Raw genomic sequence first — 12,651 nt, forward strand, 5'->3', positions numbered from 1 at the left:
CTGGCCAACCATTTTTGTGCCATCATCAAAGTCCTGTCTGTGAAATCACCAGGTGCTTCAAGAGTCTGATTTCATCCCTTCATTGCCTTTAAAAAGAGTTCAAATTGTTAATTATAGCTATCTCCACTTGTGAGACTATGCTTTTCCTAAAACCTCTGAGAAACCATGCCAATCACTGGTATAATCAATTGAATAATGGTGGTGCAGGGGGCCTCTTAATTTGAAGTGGTGTGTGTTGTAATGACGAGGCAGTCGAGGTGTTTGATCATGATCAACTGAATCATGATGAACTTTATTGGAGTCTAGTCTTGCATTTATACACATTTTTAGTAATCCTCCAACATTGGTTAACTTTGGTTTCTGCTTAACTTTCATTACTGTTTAGCATAGTAATTAACACAATTAATTATCTCTAGTTAAAGTCTAACATATGTTTACTTCCTCTCTCTAATCCTCCTTTAGATTAGTGACTTTGTTTGCCTGAGTTGTATTTGCTTAGAAACATTCTTTATCTGAGGTTTGCCATCCGAGATAGGAACATTCCTGCAATTACAACTCTACAGGTGTGTTGCCTAGCTGCTAAAGTATCTCCAAATACAGCCTCTCTCAAGGAGAGACAGAGGTGGGATTTGGGGAGAATGTTTGGCTTCAGGAAGAAGGACCTGAAGAAGAAGGGTTTCACAAATCTGGATTTAAGAATTCAGATTCAACTCCTAAAAATCTAGGAAGACAGGAACCAGTAAGCTAGAGTTGTTGTCATGCCTCAGTTGGAATCTGATTCCGAGGGAGAGGTGGAACAGCTGACAGGGTGTGGGAATGTGGCTCCAGTGGCTGTGGAGGAAACTGGGGAAGGGCACAGGCCGGCTGGGCATTAAGAGGAAGACCCAGGCCCATCCCCTATTCATCCTAGGGCACGCAGGGAGGAATGGATAAGGGAGCAACATGGTTTACAGGGGAGGAAAGGGCCCTGATCCCCTTCATGGGCTGCAGCCAGGGGTGGGATTCTACCAGTTCGCACCTATTCGGCAGAACCGGTTGTTAACATTTTAAGCACTTTGGAGAACTGGTTGTTAGAAGAAATTACTGGCCTAATCCTGTAAGGAAGGCAGGAAGGAAACATTCTGGAGTTACTTACAGAAACTACCTCTCCATTAACCCTTATTAGATTCTTGGCAGGACTAGACTTCCTGTCTCAGGAACTTCTCTGAAGTTTTTTCCCCTCCTTTGCTGGTACTTTGCTTGTGTGGAGTGACCATTCAAAGTTACAATGGCACTGAAAAAAGTGTCTTATGACCATTTTTCACACTTACGACTGTTGCAGCATCCCCACAGTCATGAGAGGCTAGGCGAGGAGATGCGTGCCTCGATGTGAGTGATGTTGAGTTGGCCACACCCAGCCAATAACATGACCACCAAGCCACGCCCACCAACTAAGCAACACCCACAGAACCGTTTGTTAAAAAATTTGAATCTCACCCCTGGCTGCAGCTGGGAAGACTGTTTAAAAGGGCAAACTGCACATGGTAAAGTTGCTGGAAGCAAAGCATGTTGAGGCTTATCTGGGTTTTGGCATCCTCCCAACTGTGGATGCTGCATTATCTTTTGGAAGTCTACAATTTATCAACCTGGCCTATCATGTTAATTACTTCAGCGTGGTTTGTGTTGGTTTTTTTAATTTCTAATTATCTTTAGTTTGGGTTTGGATTGCATTTCTTCCCTTCGTAGACTGTTTTTGGAAGAGATTGATCTCGAACTGAGGATAACTGACATTGGGGGCCAAGTTGGAGGGATTAAAGGGAATTTATCTACTTTGGTGACTTTGTTATTTTTGTGCCATGCCCCGGGTCATCACAGTTGTCAGGGAATGTTTTGTTATTTGTAAGAATCATTTATTTGAATGTTTCCCAACCTTGGCAACTTTAAGATGGGTGGACTTCAACTCCCAGAATTTCCCAGCTAGCATGCTTAGCTGGAGAATTCTGGGAGTTGAAATTCCCCCCCCCCCTTTAAATTGTGGAATATTTTGTTGCTTGTTCAGTTGAGATGGGTCAATGCATCTGAAGAAAGGAAGAAAGAACAAGAAGCAATGAATGGAAACTAAACAAGGAGATAACTGTCCTGCCCTTGTTGGAATCTGATTTCAAGGGGGAGGCCGAGCAGCTGACAGGGAGTGGGAGTGTGCCTCCAGTGGCTGTGGAAGAAACTGGGCAAGGGCACAGTCTGGCTGGGCAGAGCAAGGGAGAGGTAGAGCAAGGGAGAGGGAATTCAGAGGAAGATCCAGGCCCACCCCCTCTTTATCCTAGGGCATGCAGGGAGGAACGGAGAAGGGAGCAATGTGAGTTGCATGGCTTATGGGGGAGGAAAGGGCCCTGATTCCCTTCATTAGCTGCAGCTGGGAAAACAGTCTTTAAACAGGCATGCTACGCACAGCAAACTTGCTGGAGTTATCTTTGTTGTTGTGAGTTATCTTTGTTTGTCAAGGTGTATCTGCGTTCCTGGTGTCTTCCCAAATGTGTGTGTGCTGGCCTTTGAAGTGCAATTCCTTATCCTGCCCTGTCCAGTTAATTGCTGCAGCGTAGTTTGTGTGGATTTATATATAGAATTTATATGTACTTTGTTTTCGGACTGAATTTCCTCCACTTAAAGACTGTTCTTGGGAGAGTTTTTTCTCCAACCGAAGGTAACCTGGACATTGGGGGCAAAGTTGGAGGTATTAAAGGGACTCTTCTTACTCATGTGACTGTGTTGCCTTTGTGCCACGCCCCAGGTCATCACAATAACCTACGCAGAACTAAAACAAACTTTCCAGAAATCAGTGGAAAGACTTAGCTCCACAATTTGTGGGTACTCAATCACTGGAGGTTTTTAAGAAGAGATTGGACAACCACTTGTCAGAAATGGTATAGGTTATCCTGCTTCAGCAGGGGGTTAGACTAAAAGACCCCCAAGTTCTCTTCCATCTCTGTTATTCTGTCTGTTATAGTTTTGTATCTGCCCCACTTCCTTGTCTGTTACTTAGACTGTTTACAGATAGCTATTAACTTACACATATAAATCTTCTGTGTAAATTGTGGCAGCAAACTGTTATCTTCAGAACATAACATTCTTTCCTTCCTAAAGATAGAAATCTATTCCCTTGATTACCACATTGTTGGGTACGTAGTCAAACCACATGCACTCCCAAACGGGGCTACATAATTCTGGTTTTAAAAAAGGGGAAATTGGAGCCATGCATTTAAATATTTAAAGGGATTTAAATACATTTCATATTCATATTTAAAAGGAAGCAGTGTCTCAGTGGCTAAGATGACTAAGACAGAAAGGTCGGCAGTTTGGCAGTTCGAATCCCTAGCACCACGTAATGGACTGAGTTCCCGTTACTTGAACCAGCTTCTGCCAACCTAGCAGTTTGAAAATGCAAGTAGAAAAATAGGGACCACTTTGGTGGAAAGGCAACAGCGTTCCGTGTGCATTTGGCATTTAGTCATGCCGCCACATGACCACAGAGATGTCTTCAGACAGCGGTGGCTCTTCGGCTTTGTAAAGGAGATGAGCACCGCCCCCTAGAGCTGGAAACAACTAGCACATATGTGCAAGGGGAACCTTTACATTTATTTAATTTTTTATTCCTAGGTTTCCTGTTCAACCTGCTCCATATTCACTATGTTGGACGACATCTCTCCATTCAAGAACAGCAAAATCATCTGTCCAGGTGTAATGTTTTTTTTTTTAAATTTTTTATTGATTTTTTAAACACAAACATAAACAAACAAAACATAAAAACATCGACCTTTCTTCCATGAATATACAAGCAGTGTGTCGGTTGGTTTACAATTTTTTTGTGCATCCATTTCATAGTCATCATTTATGGTTACATAGTACAATAACTCATATTCTCAGTCAGAGATTAAATACCCTAGTATCATTATTATTCAAAAATTTGACAATAATTTTATTCATTCATATTTTGCGAGATAACTATAGTTTACTTGGTATCATTTTGTAACAATTCATATAATCTTCCCAAATATATCCTAATTTTTTTTTTATATAGATATAGTAAAAAAGAAAAAAAAACATCTTTATATATTTATTATTTTCTAAGATTCTACATATTTCATTATTGTATTTTATTATCTAACCATTGATAAAAAAAAGGTCCCAAATTTTATAGAATTGTTTATCCTCTTGCTCTCTAATTTCAAATGTCAATCTACTCATTTCAGCACATTCCAATATTTTCTTAATGGTTTCCTCCTGCGATGGTATTTTCTCATTTTTCCAGTTTTTAGCAAATACAATCCTAGCCGCTGTTAAAACATTTACAATCAGGTATTTCAAATCTTTACTGTATGCATCAGGTAAAATTCCCAATAAAAATATCTCTGGTTTCAAATCTATGTTTTTTTGTCATTTTTTCCAACCACATGTGGATTCTAGTCCAGTATTTTCTAGCATCCGCACAAGTCCACCACATATGGTAATATGAGCCAGGTATCTGATGACAGTAATGTTTTTTTATTATTATTGTGGGTGTGACCTTGCACAAATCACATGGATCTCAGAAAGGATATTACTTTGCAGTTAATTTTCCGGCTGGCTGGAATGATCAGGGGTAGCATTGATTGACTGATTGATTGATTAAACCATTTATATAGCTGCCCAAGTCATGCATCTTAGATATCTGACAGGGGATGAAACCATAAGGCAAAAATACCAATTAACATCAAAACCACAAAACCACTGCACAATGCAACATGACTAAAATGGACCCATCATTTTTTAAACAATCATTCCAGGACACGATCGGTTAATGCCCGGATTAATGTTCAGGAGAAACCAGGCTTTTAAAATCTTTAAAAGAATTGTGTTTCAGGGAATAAGTTCACTCAAAGGGCAGGCACTATGATAGAGAAAGCACACTTCCTGGTCCAGCATATGGCATACTCTCTGAGCTTGGTTCTTTCCTTGCAGACCTGTGGTGGGATTCAAATTTTTTTACTACTGGTTCTGTGGGTGTGGCTTGGTGGGTGTGGTGTGGCTTGGTGGGCGTGGCAGGGGAAGGATACTGCAAAATCCCCATTCCCTCCCCACCCCACTAACCTGCTTTCCAGCTCCGTTCTCCTGTGCAGAGCAACAAAAGACCCAGCCGATCAGTTGGGATTCGGGAGGCAGAGAATAGATGGGGACAGGGCCAGTCAGAGGTGGTATTTGCTGGTTCTCCCAATTACTCAAAATTTCCATTACCGGTTCTCCAGAACCTGTCAGAACCTGCTGAATATCACCTCTGTTGCAGACGTTTCATTACTCAATTAGGGAACATCATCAGTGCTAAGTATAGTCTTGATTATATTACTTAATTGGGTATAGCTCAGGGGTCAGCAACCTTAAACACCCAAAGACCCATTTGGACCCATTTCCCACAGAAAACAGAATACCAGGAGCAACAAAAGCCTTTTGATATCTAAAATGAAGATAACACTGCACATATAATTTTTTTACCTTATGCTAGGTATAAAAAGCATACTTTTTAAACCAGTCTCATCAACAGTGAAAGCAAATGAATCTGCCCACATATCATTAAATGTTTTGTTTTCTTCTGAAACTTTTCTTTTCTTGGATGTATCCATGATTGGCCTACTGGGGGTCAAAAAGCTCAATAAATCACATGCCGTCACACATTGGTGGTTGTGACGCCTATTTTGAGTGACAGGAAGCTACAGTAGAGATATGAAAGAGCCACATGTGGTTGCAGAGCTGCGGGTTGATGAACCCTGGATAGCTGATGATATTACCTAGGTAATGTCTGCAGGCAATATGTCTGCAGGCAAACAACCAAGCTCAGAGCACATCAAGGATTCCACAGTTCAATCCTGAGTTACAAATATTCTCTTCTAAAGTTATTGTTTATCTCTATATAGAGAACCCAAAGCAAGATATTCAGTTGAAAGATCGTTAGATAAAGAGACTTCCATACCTTTTTTTTTTTTTTTGGTAAATTTTATGTGAGTTTTCACAAAAAGAAAGAAACACAATTAAAACATCTTTTTTTTGAAAGCATCATAATCCCGGGTTACATTTCTTCGTGCAGACACAATTTCAGGTTCATGCTCATTTTTATATTCTATTCCATATCTTATTACAATTTTAAATTTTCTACATAGCTTCTCCCCTCTTTTAATTTCCTCAATTTTATTGTATTTATTTCATCTCAATTCAAATCATTATATTTATATTTTTTGTCTGTCTTGTTTCAATTGTCTATTATCTTTTCTCATTAAACAAAATTTCTCCTGTAGTTACTGATTGGAGTATGACGCCTTTATATCTTTCCCCTAAAGTTATAACACTCAATATAATACATAGCTTCCATTCGGATTCTGTTTGGTACATTCTTAAACTACACATAGTATTCTTAAAGAAAAAAGAAAAAAATTATAAATGCATATAATTAAAACAACATTCCATTCCAATTCAATTCTATCATTAATATCAATATTCATTAAAGTCTTAAGATTTTTCACGTTACTTTTCAATTAAGTATCATACTTCTATGGGAACAATTATAAACTTTCCATAATCAATCCCCCCCCTCTTCACTTATATTTTATAAAACATTGACTAATTAAAGTGTTCCCATTCCTTCCTAATTCAATTTTCTCATTTATTTTATTTCATTTACTTTATTCACAAACATTTCACTAAGTTACACTAACCATTCTATCCCTCATTCTAATCATATGTTGTTTCCAATTTTCTAAAGTTATTTCTATTTCAAATATAACAACACAATCTCATGTACCTTTACAGAATCCCCCTTTCAATTGAATTTTCACCCATTATCTCTAAATAAGTCCTGTTTCTCTATATCTTGCTCCGGATCTTTGTAACTTCTTTTCCTTTCCTTCTTCCCTCTCTTCTTCTCCCTCCCCTTTTTACCCCTTTGTCTCTCTACTTCTACTTCCCTCTTCTGTATTCCCCTTTTCTGTTGCTTTCCAGTATTATACTTATTTTTCGAATTATTTTTCTTTTCTTTGGTTGTTTTTTAAGTCTTAAATTCTCCATTCTCTTTCCCCCGCTTTCCTTTTTCTTCCCCACATAGAGTTATTTGTTCATTAAAGATGGCTTCTTCTTTGTCCCAGTCTTCTTGTTTTGCAGTCTTTTCTTGTTGTTGCTCATAGTTCCAAATCTCCATTTCTAAGAATTGAAAAATGAAGCCAAAGGAACCCTTCCCTTCTTGTGCATCTTCTTTGTACTTTTTAAGTTCCATTTTCAATTCATCCAAAAGTAATGCCATTGTATAAATTTTTAAACAACCACCCGATTGATTTTAGTCATTCAAATATAATAGCCAAAAATCCAAAAATCACCAAGTAATCCAAATACACACAAACTGTTTCTTTTTGTTCTTTCTTTTTCCCCCCACTTTCTCTTCCTGGGGTTACTATTTAGTTGCAAAGTTTCAGTTAAAATGTATCTTTTAGAAGTCTTATTGAAATTTTACTTTAGATTCTTTTAAAGTCCAGGCAGTCTCCTCCCTCTTTCAGATCCTGCCCTTATTCTTTTTCTCTCCCTTCCTGCTTATAGAAGAAAAAGGTTTTAATCTCCAGAAATCTTTATTGTCCCTTTGGCATTTAGTTATATTTTCAGCTTAATTGCCTATTGATGCCAAAGCGGATTTTTCCAATTTCTTATTCTTAATTGTCAATGTAAGGAAGGAGAGAGAAGAAGAAAAACCCAAACCTTTCCCTTTTCACTTTCTTTCGCTGCTTCCGACTCTTCTTTGGGAGCGATGTTATTTCTTGTAAAATTTAAATTCCAGGGTAAATTAGTTATTGCTTTTTCAGCTTAGCCCGGTCAGCCAAAACTTTAACTTCTTATCTTCCTCCTGCACGTTCTTTTCCGGTTGAGTACTTCTTTGAGGTGGCCATTTCTGACCACCGCTCCTACTGCCTTTGGGAAAGGGAGTTTGACCAGCTGAGGAGGAGAGATGTGGCTCTCCTCGACCCTGCTGGCAGTCTCCCCCTTCTTCACCACCTCTATGGGGTGGCTTAGCCCCAAAACCAGCCGGCTCGGGGCACTCCAGTGGCGAGCCCAGGCAGAAACCGCGCACGATCGCGGATTCTGTCTGTCGCCGAAGCCCTTCAAACCGGAAGTCCCGAGACTTCCATACCTTTTCAAGTTGTCACACAAGCCTTCTCCCCAAATAAAAGTTTATCAAGAAATGAAAACAAAGAACACCAATTAAATATTCTCCTGCTACTGTCTAGAATTGTTTGGAGAGATTTCTGTGAGTTTGGCACAGTAAAATCCAGCCATACCATGAAAGTCAAAGCTGTGGTAAAACCTAGTTAGAATTAGGATGCGAGGCTACCAAGAATTCTCTGGGCTGTCAGCTGGGAAGAAATATTGGAAAAAGGCAATGGCAAACATATCCATGAAAATGATATGGTTGTCCAATTTCTTTTTAAAAACTTCCAGTGTTAGAGCATTTATGACTTCTGGAGGCAAGTTGTTCCACTGATTAATTATTCTAACTGTCAGGAAATTTCTCCTTAGTTCTAGGTTGCTTCTCTCCTTGATTAGTTTCCACCCATTGCTTCTTGTCCTGCCTTCAGGAGCTTTGGAGAATAGCTTGACTCCCTCTTCCTTGTGGCAGCCCCTCGGATATTGGAACACTGCTATCATGTCTCCCCTAGTCCTTCTTTTCATCAAACTAAGGTAAAGGTTCCCCTCACACGTACATGCTAGTTGTTTCTGGCTCTAGGGGGCGGTGTTCATCCCTGTTACAAAGCCGAAGAGCCAGCGCTGTCCGAAGATATCTCTGTGGTCATGTGGCCAGCATGACTAAACACCGAAGACGCATGGAACACTGTTACCTTTCCCACCAAAGTGGTCCATATTTTTCTATTTGCATTTTTACATGCTTTCGAACAGCTAGGTTGGCAGAAGCTGGGACAAGTAATGGGAGTTCACTCCATTACGCGGCACTAGGGATTCGAACTGCCGAACTGCCGACCTTTCTGATCAACAAGCTCAGACATACCCAATTCTAGCAACTGCTTTTTATAGGCTTTTATTGCCATGATTCACTTAACAACTGTGGAAAGAAAGGTCATAAAATGGAGCACAACTCATTGAACAACTGTTTTGCTTAGCAACAAAAATGTTGGGTTCAACGTTGTGGTCGTAAGTCAAGGACTACCTGTACCATGCCTATGGAAGAATAACAATTTATGGGACAAATAAAGCCCGTTAAAATTATGTAAGACTTTGTCACCAGTCTCCTTGAGGCTTAATACACAGCGTGCTTGCATCAGTATCCCCCCCAGCTAATTATACTGATTATGACTGCAAGAAACATGCAAATATGCCCAGCCTTTATGCAGCAAAGACATATGGCTTAATTAGAAGCTTGCTAGCACCTGAAAAATTTGGTGCCAGATTCATTGAGGAACTAATTGGAGTGGCCTCCTATCATCCAAACTCCACACGGCTGGAGAATTTGAACAAAATGTTTTCGCTTAACAGCTTCTTGCTCCCACCTGGAATCTCAACAGCGGGTTCTGGCAGGGCCCTTGCATCATTACTCAGAGCAGCATGGATCTGGAGAGAGTTTGATGCATGAAGGGCTTGCTGGCAGAGCTTTAGGAAACGAGGGCAATCCCATCATGGAAGAAGCCGCAGGGTATTCAAAGGAGCTGTAAATAACTCAGAGATGCCCAGATGCCCATAGTTATTTTTCCTATGGAGTCCAAGGCATGGTTCCCGAAACGGTTCAGCCAGGAGATTGCAGATAATGCTGTAGTTGCTTCATATGCTGCCTCATAGTTGCCATGAGTTATGAGAGGAGGAAGGGAGGGGGGAAGTAGATAGACTGGCCAACAGTCAAAACAAAAAGTTTTCTTGTAGGAACCAAGGTCATCCCAACAGGTGGCAGCTGAAGGAAGAGAGGAGTGTCCAAGCAGCCTGCCAGCTACTTTCATTGGACAATGTGACTGGTGACATTGGGGGAGGGAATATTTGCTCTTTTAATTAGGGCAAAACCCATGGGAACTTTTCATTAGGTGTGCTAATATGATGTATCCAATAAACATGTTCTTTGAGGAATCTACCTGCCTCAGAGTTCTGCTTTTGCAGATGCATTACTCGAAACGCCGACAATGTGAATGGAAGATTAGCAAAGCTGGCCTTCATTTGAAATACGGGAAGTCCTTGACTCTACTACAACCGCACACTTGGGGTTAGAATTTCCATTGCTAAGCAATGGGGTTTGGTAAGTGAGTTATGCCCAATTTTATGACTTTTCTTGTTTAGTTTAGTTTACTTTATTGTCATTGCACCTCGTACAACAAAATTAAGTACCATCTTCAGTGTACATTATGACAATGAAAATAAACACAAACACACATCCTTCACATTCTATACATTGAATTGAAAACCCGATCTTGCATTCATATTGCACGATACAGTAGAATTCAAAAGAGTTACTGCCCTGGGATAGAATCTGTTTTTCAGTCTATTTGTCCTTGTTTTTATTATCCTGTACCGTTTGCCAGATGGTAATAGTTCAAAAAATGGGGGTGTCCAGAATGAGATGGATCTTTGAGAATGTTTTGAACTTTCTGAAGGCAGTGGGAGCTATAAAGCTCTTCCAAAGAGGGGAGAGGGCAACCAATGATCTTCCGGGCAATGACGTTAATCCTCTGGAGTGCTTTCCTATCTGCCACTGTGCAATTGGCAAACCATACAGAGATGCAATAAGTTAAGATACTTTCTATGGTGCAGTGGTAGAAGGTCAGTGCTTACATTTCTGAACTTGTGTGATGATAATCTTACGCAATGTAAATAATCCCCACAAAACTTAACGGTATCAAAGGAAGAGGAAGGAGTTTTGATACCAGTGTGACTATCACAAAATAATTTGGCTGTTGACATACTAGATCTTCTGGGAAGCCTACACAAAATGTCTTATTTCTAGGATGAATAAGCAGCAGGATCGAACTGTGCAATTCACAGATGTATAAGAAGAAGGAAAGGAAAGCTAAACAACATTTTGAAAGGTGAGGCAATTCCCCAGAATAAAATCCAGGCTAAGGACTTGAAATAATTCCGGTAAGAATCTTAAACGTGCATTTCAAGATGTTGATCAGCTGCTTGGAGAAATGGTTGCCTAGACAGCTCTATCAACATAAGCATCTTCTCATCCCAGAACGTGCCCAGTGGATCATCCTACTTCCAGATGTTCTACAGAAAATCTTCAGGGAAAAAAATTTCCAGGTAGTTTATGCCAAAGTGAAAATGCAGCATAATATAAATTGTCCAGAAATGTGTGGCTCGTGGAACTCAGAAAAACAGCACTTTAGATGAGAGAGATTTGCAGCTGGATCGCAGAAGAAAAACAGCTGAATAGTCAGTTAGTCCTCGACTTGCAACCACAATTGAGCCCAAACTCTTTGCTGCTAAGTGAGACATTTGTTAAGTGAGCTTAGCCCTGTTTTATGATTTGCTTGCCATAGTTGCTAAGTGAATCACTGCGGTTGTTAAGTTAGTAACATGGTTGTTAAGTGAATCTGGTTTCCTCACTGAGGTTTTGCTTATCAGAAGGTCGCAAAAGGACACTGCATTAATGTGAGTCAGTTGCCGTGCGCCTGAATTTTGATCACGTGACCAGGAGGATGCTGCAATGGTTGGAAGTGTGAAAAGCAGTTGTAAAATGTTTTTGCAGTGCCATTGTAAACTTTGAATGGTCACTAAATGAACTCTGGTAAATGGAGGACTACCTGTACAGTGGAAAGAATTAGGGTGAAATCTCGGGATCCATCAGGGTGACTTCCGAGAATGGATTAGCCCTTTATTGATGGTGATGTTATCCATTCAGTCATGTCCAGCTCTTGGTGATTCTATGGGCCGTGTCTGTCTACATCTTCCAATCTTGGACTATTTTATTTGTTTGTTTATGGAATTTATATTGTCACTTCAGAGTATATTCATGAACTGGAATAGAGCTTGGTAACAAGGTCAGCCAATGAATAGGCATGACAACTAAATCAGTGAATAAGAACAGTTTGGAAACTGAAACTAGAAGTAGCCTAGGCTGGAAACTGAAACTAGAAGTAGCCTGGGTGTGGCTCTATATTGAGCTCTGAATCTCTGGAGCTATGTAGAGCTCTGAGTATGTCTGTTGAAGATGAAACTGCTTCTCTCTTCTTGCTTGCCTGCTGAACTAAAGTAAAAGAGAAACTTGCTTGCTTGCTGAAGACTGGAGCTCTGCTCTGAACTTGCAACATGTTTCTGTCTGAGTTTGCTCCATGTTGGAGAAATGTACAACTGGTTTGTAAAATCTACTTATTATGTTTATAAAGATGTTAAATGATGCATCAGCCATCTGTGTTTATTTTTCTGGTGTTGAATTAACGCTGCAAAACTCTGAACAGTCACCTATTCACACATGGTGACTCAAGGTGGCTTACAGAATATAAAATCTGATATAAAAACAATAAAACTAATAAAAGAGTCATGCAATAAATTAATATAATAAAATCACCTTCTGCCCCCCCCTGCCTGGAGACAGCACCTCAAACGAGCCATTTATTGGGCTCCATCCCGCTCTGGGTTCCCCAGGCCACTGGCAGAACCAGGTCTTCAGCG

This window comes from Notechis scutatus, chromosome 3 (genome assembly GCF_049901735.1).
Source record: "Notechis scutatus isolate UNSWTSFEM ecotype Mainland chromosome 3, rNotScu1.2, whole genome shotgun sequence".
NCBI classification, from domain to species: Eukaryota; Metazoa; Chordata; class Lepidosauria; order Squamata; family Elapidae; genus Notechis; species Notechis scutatus.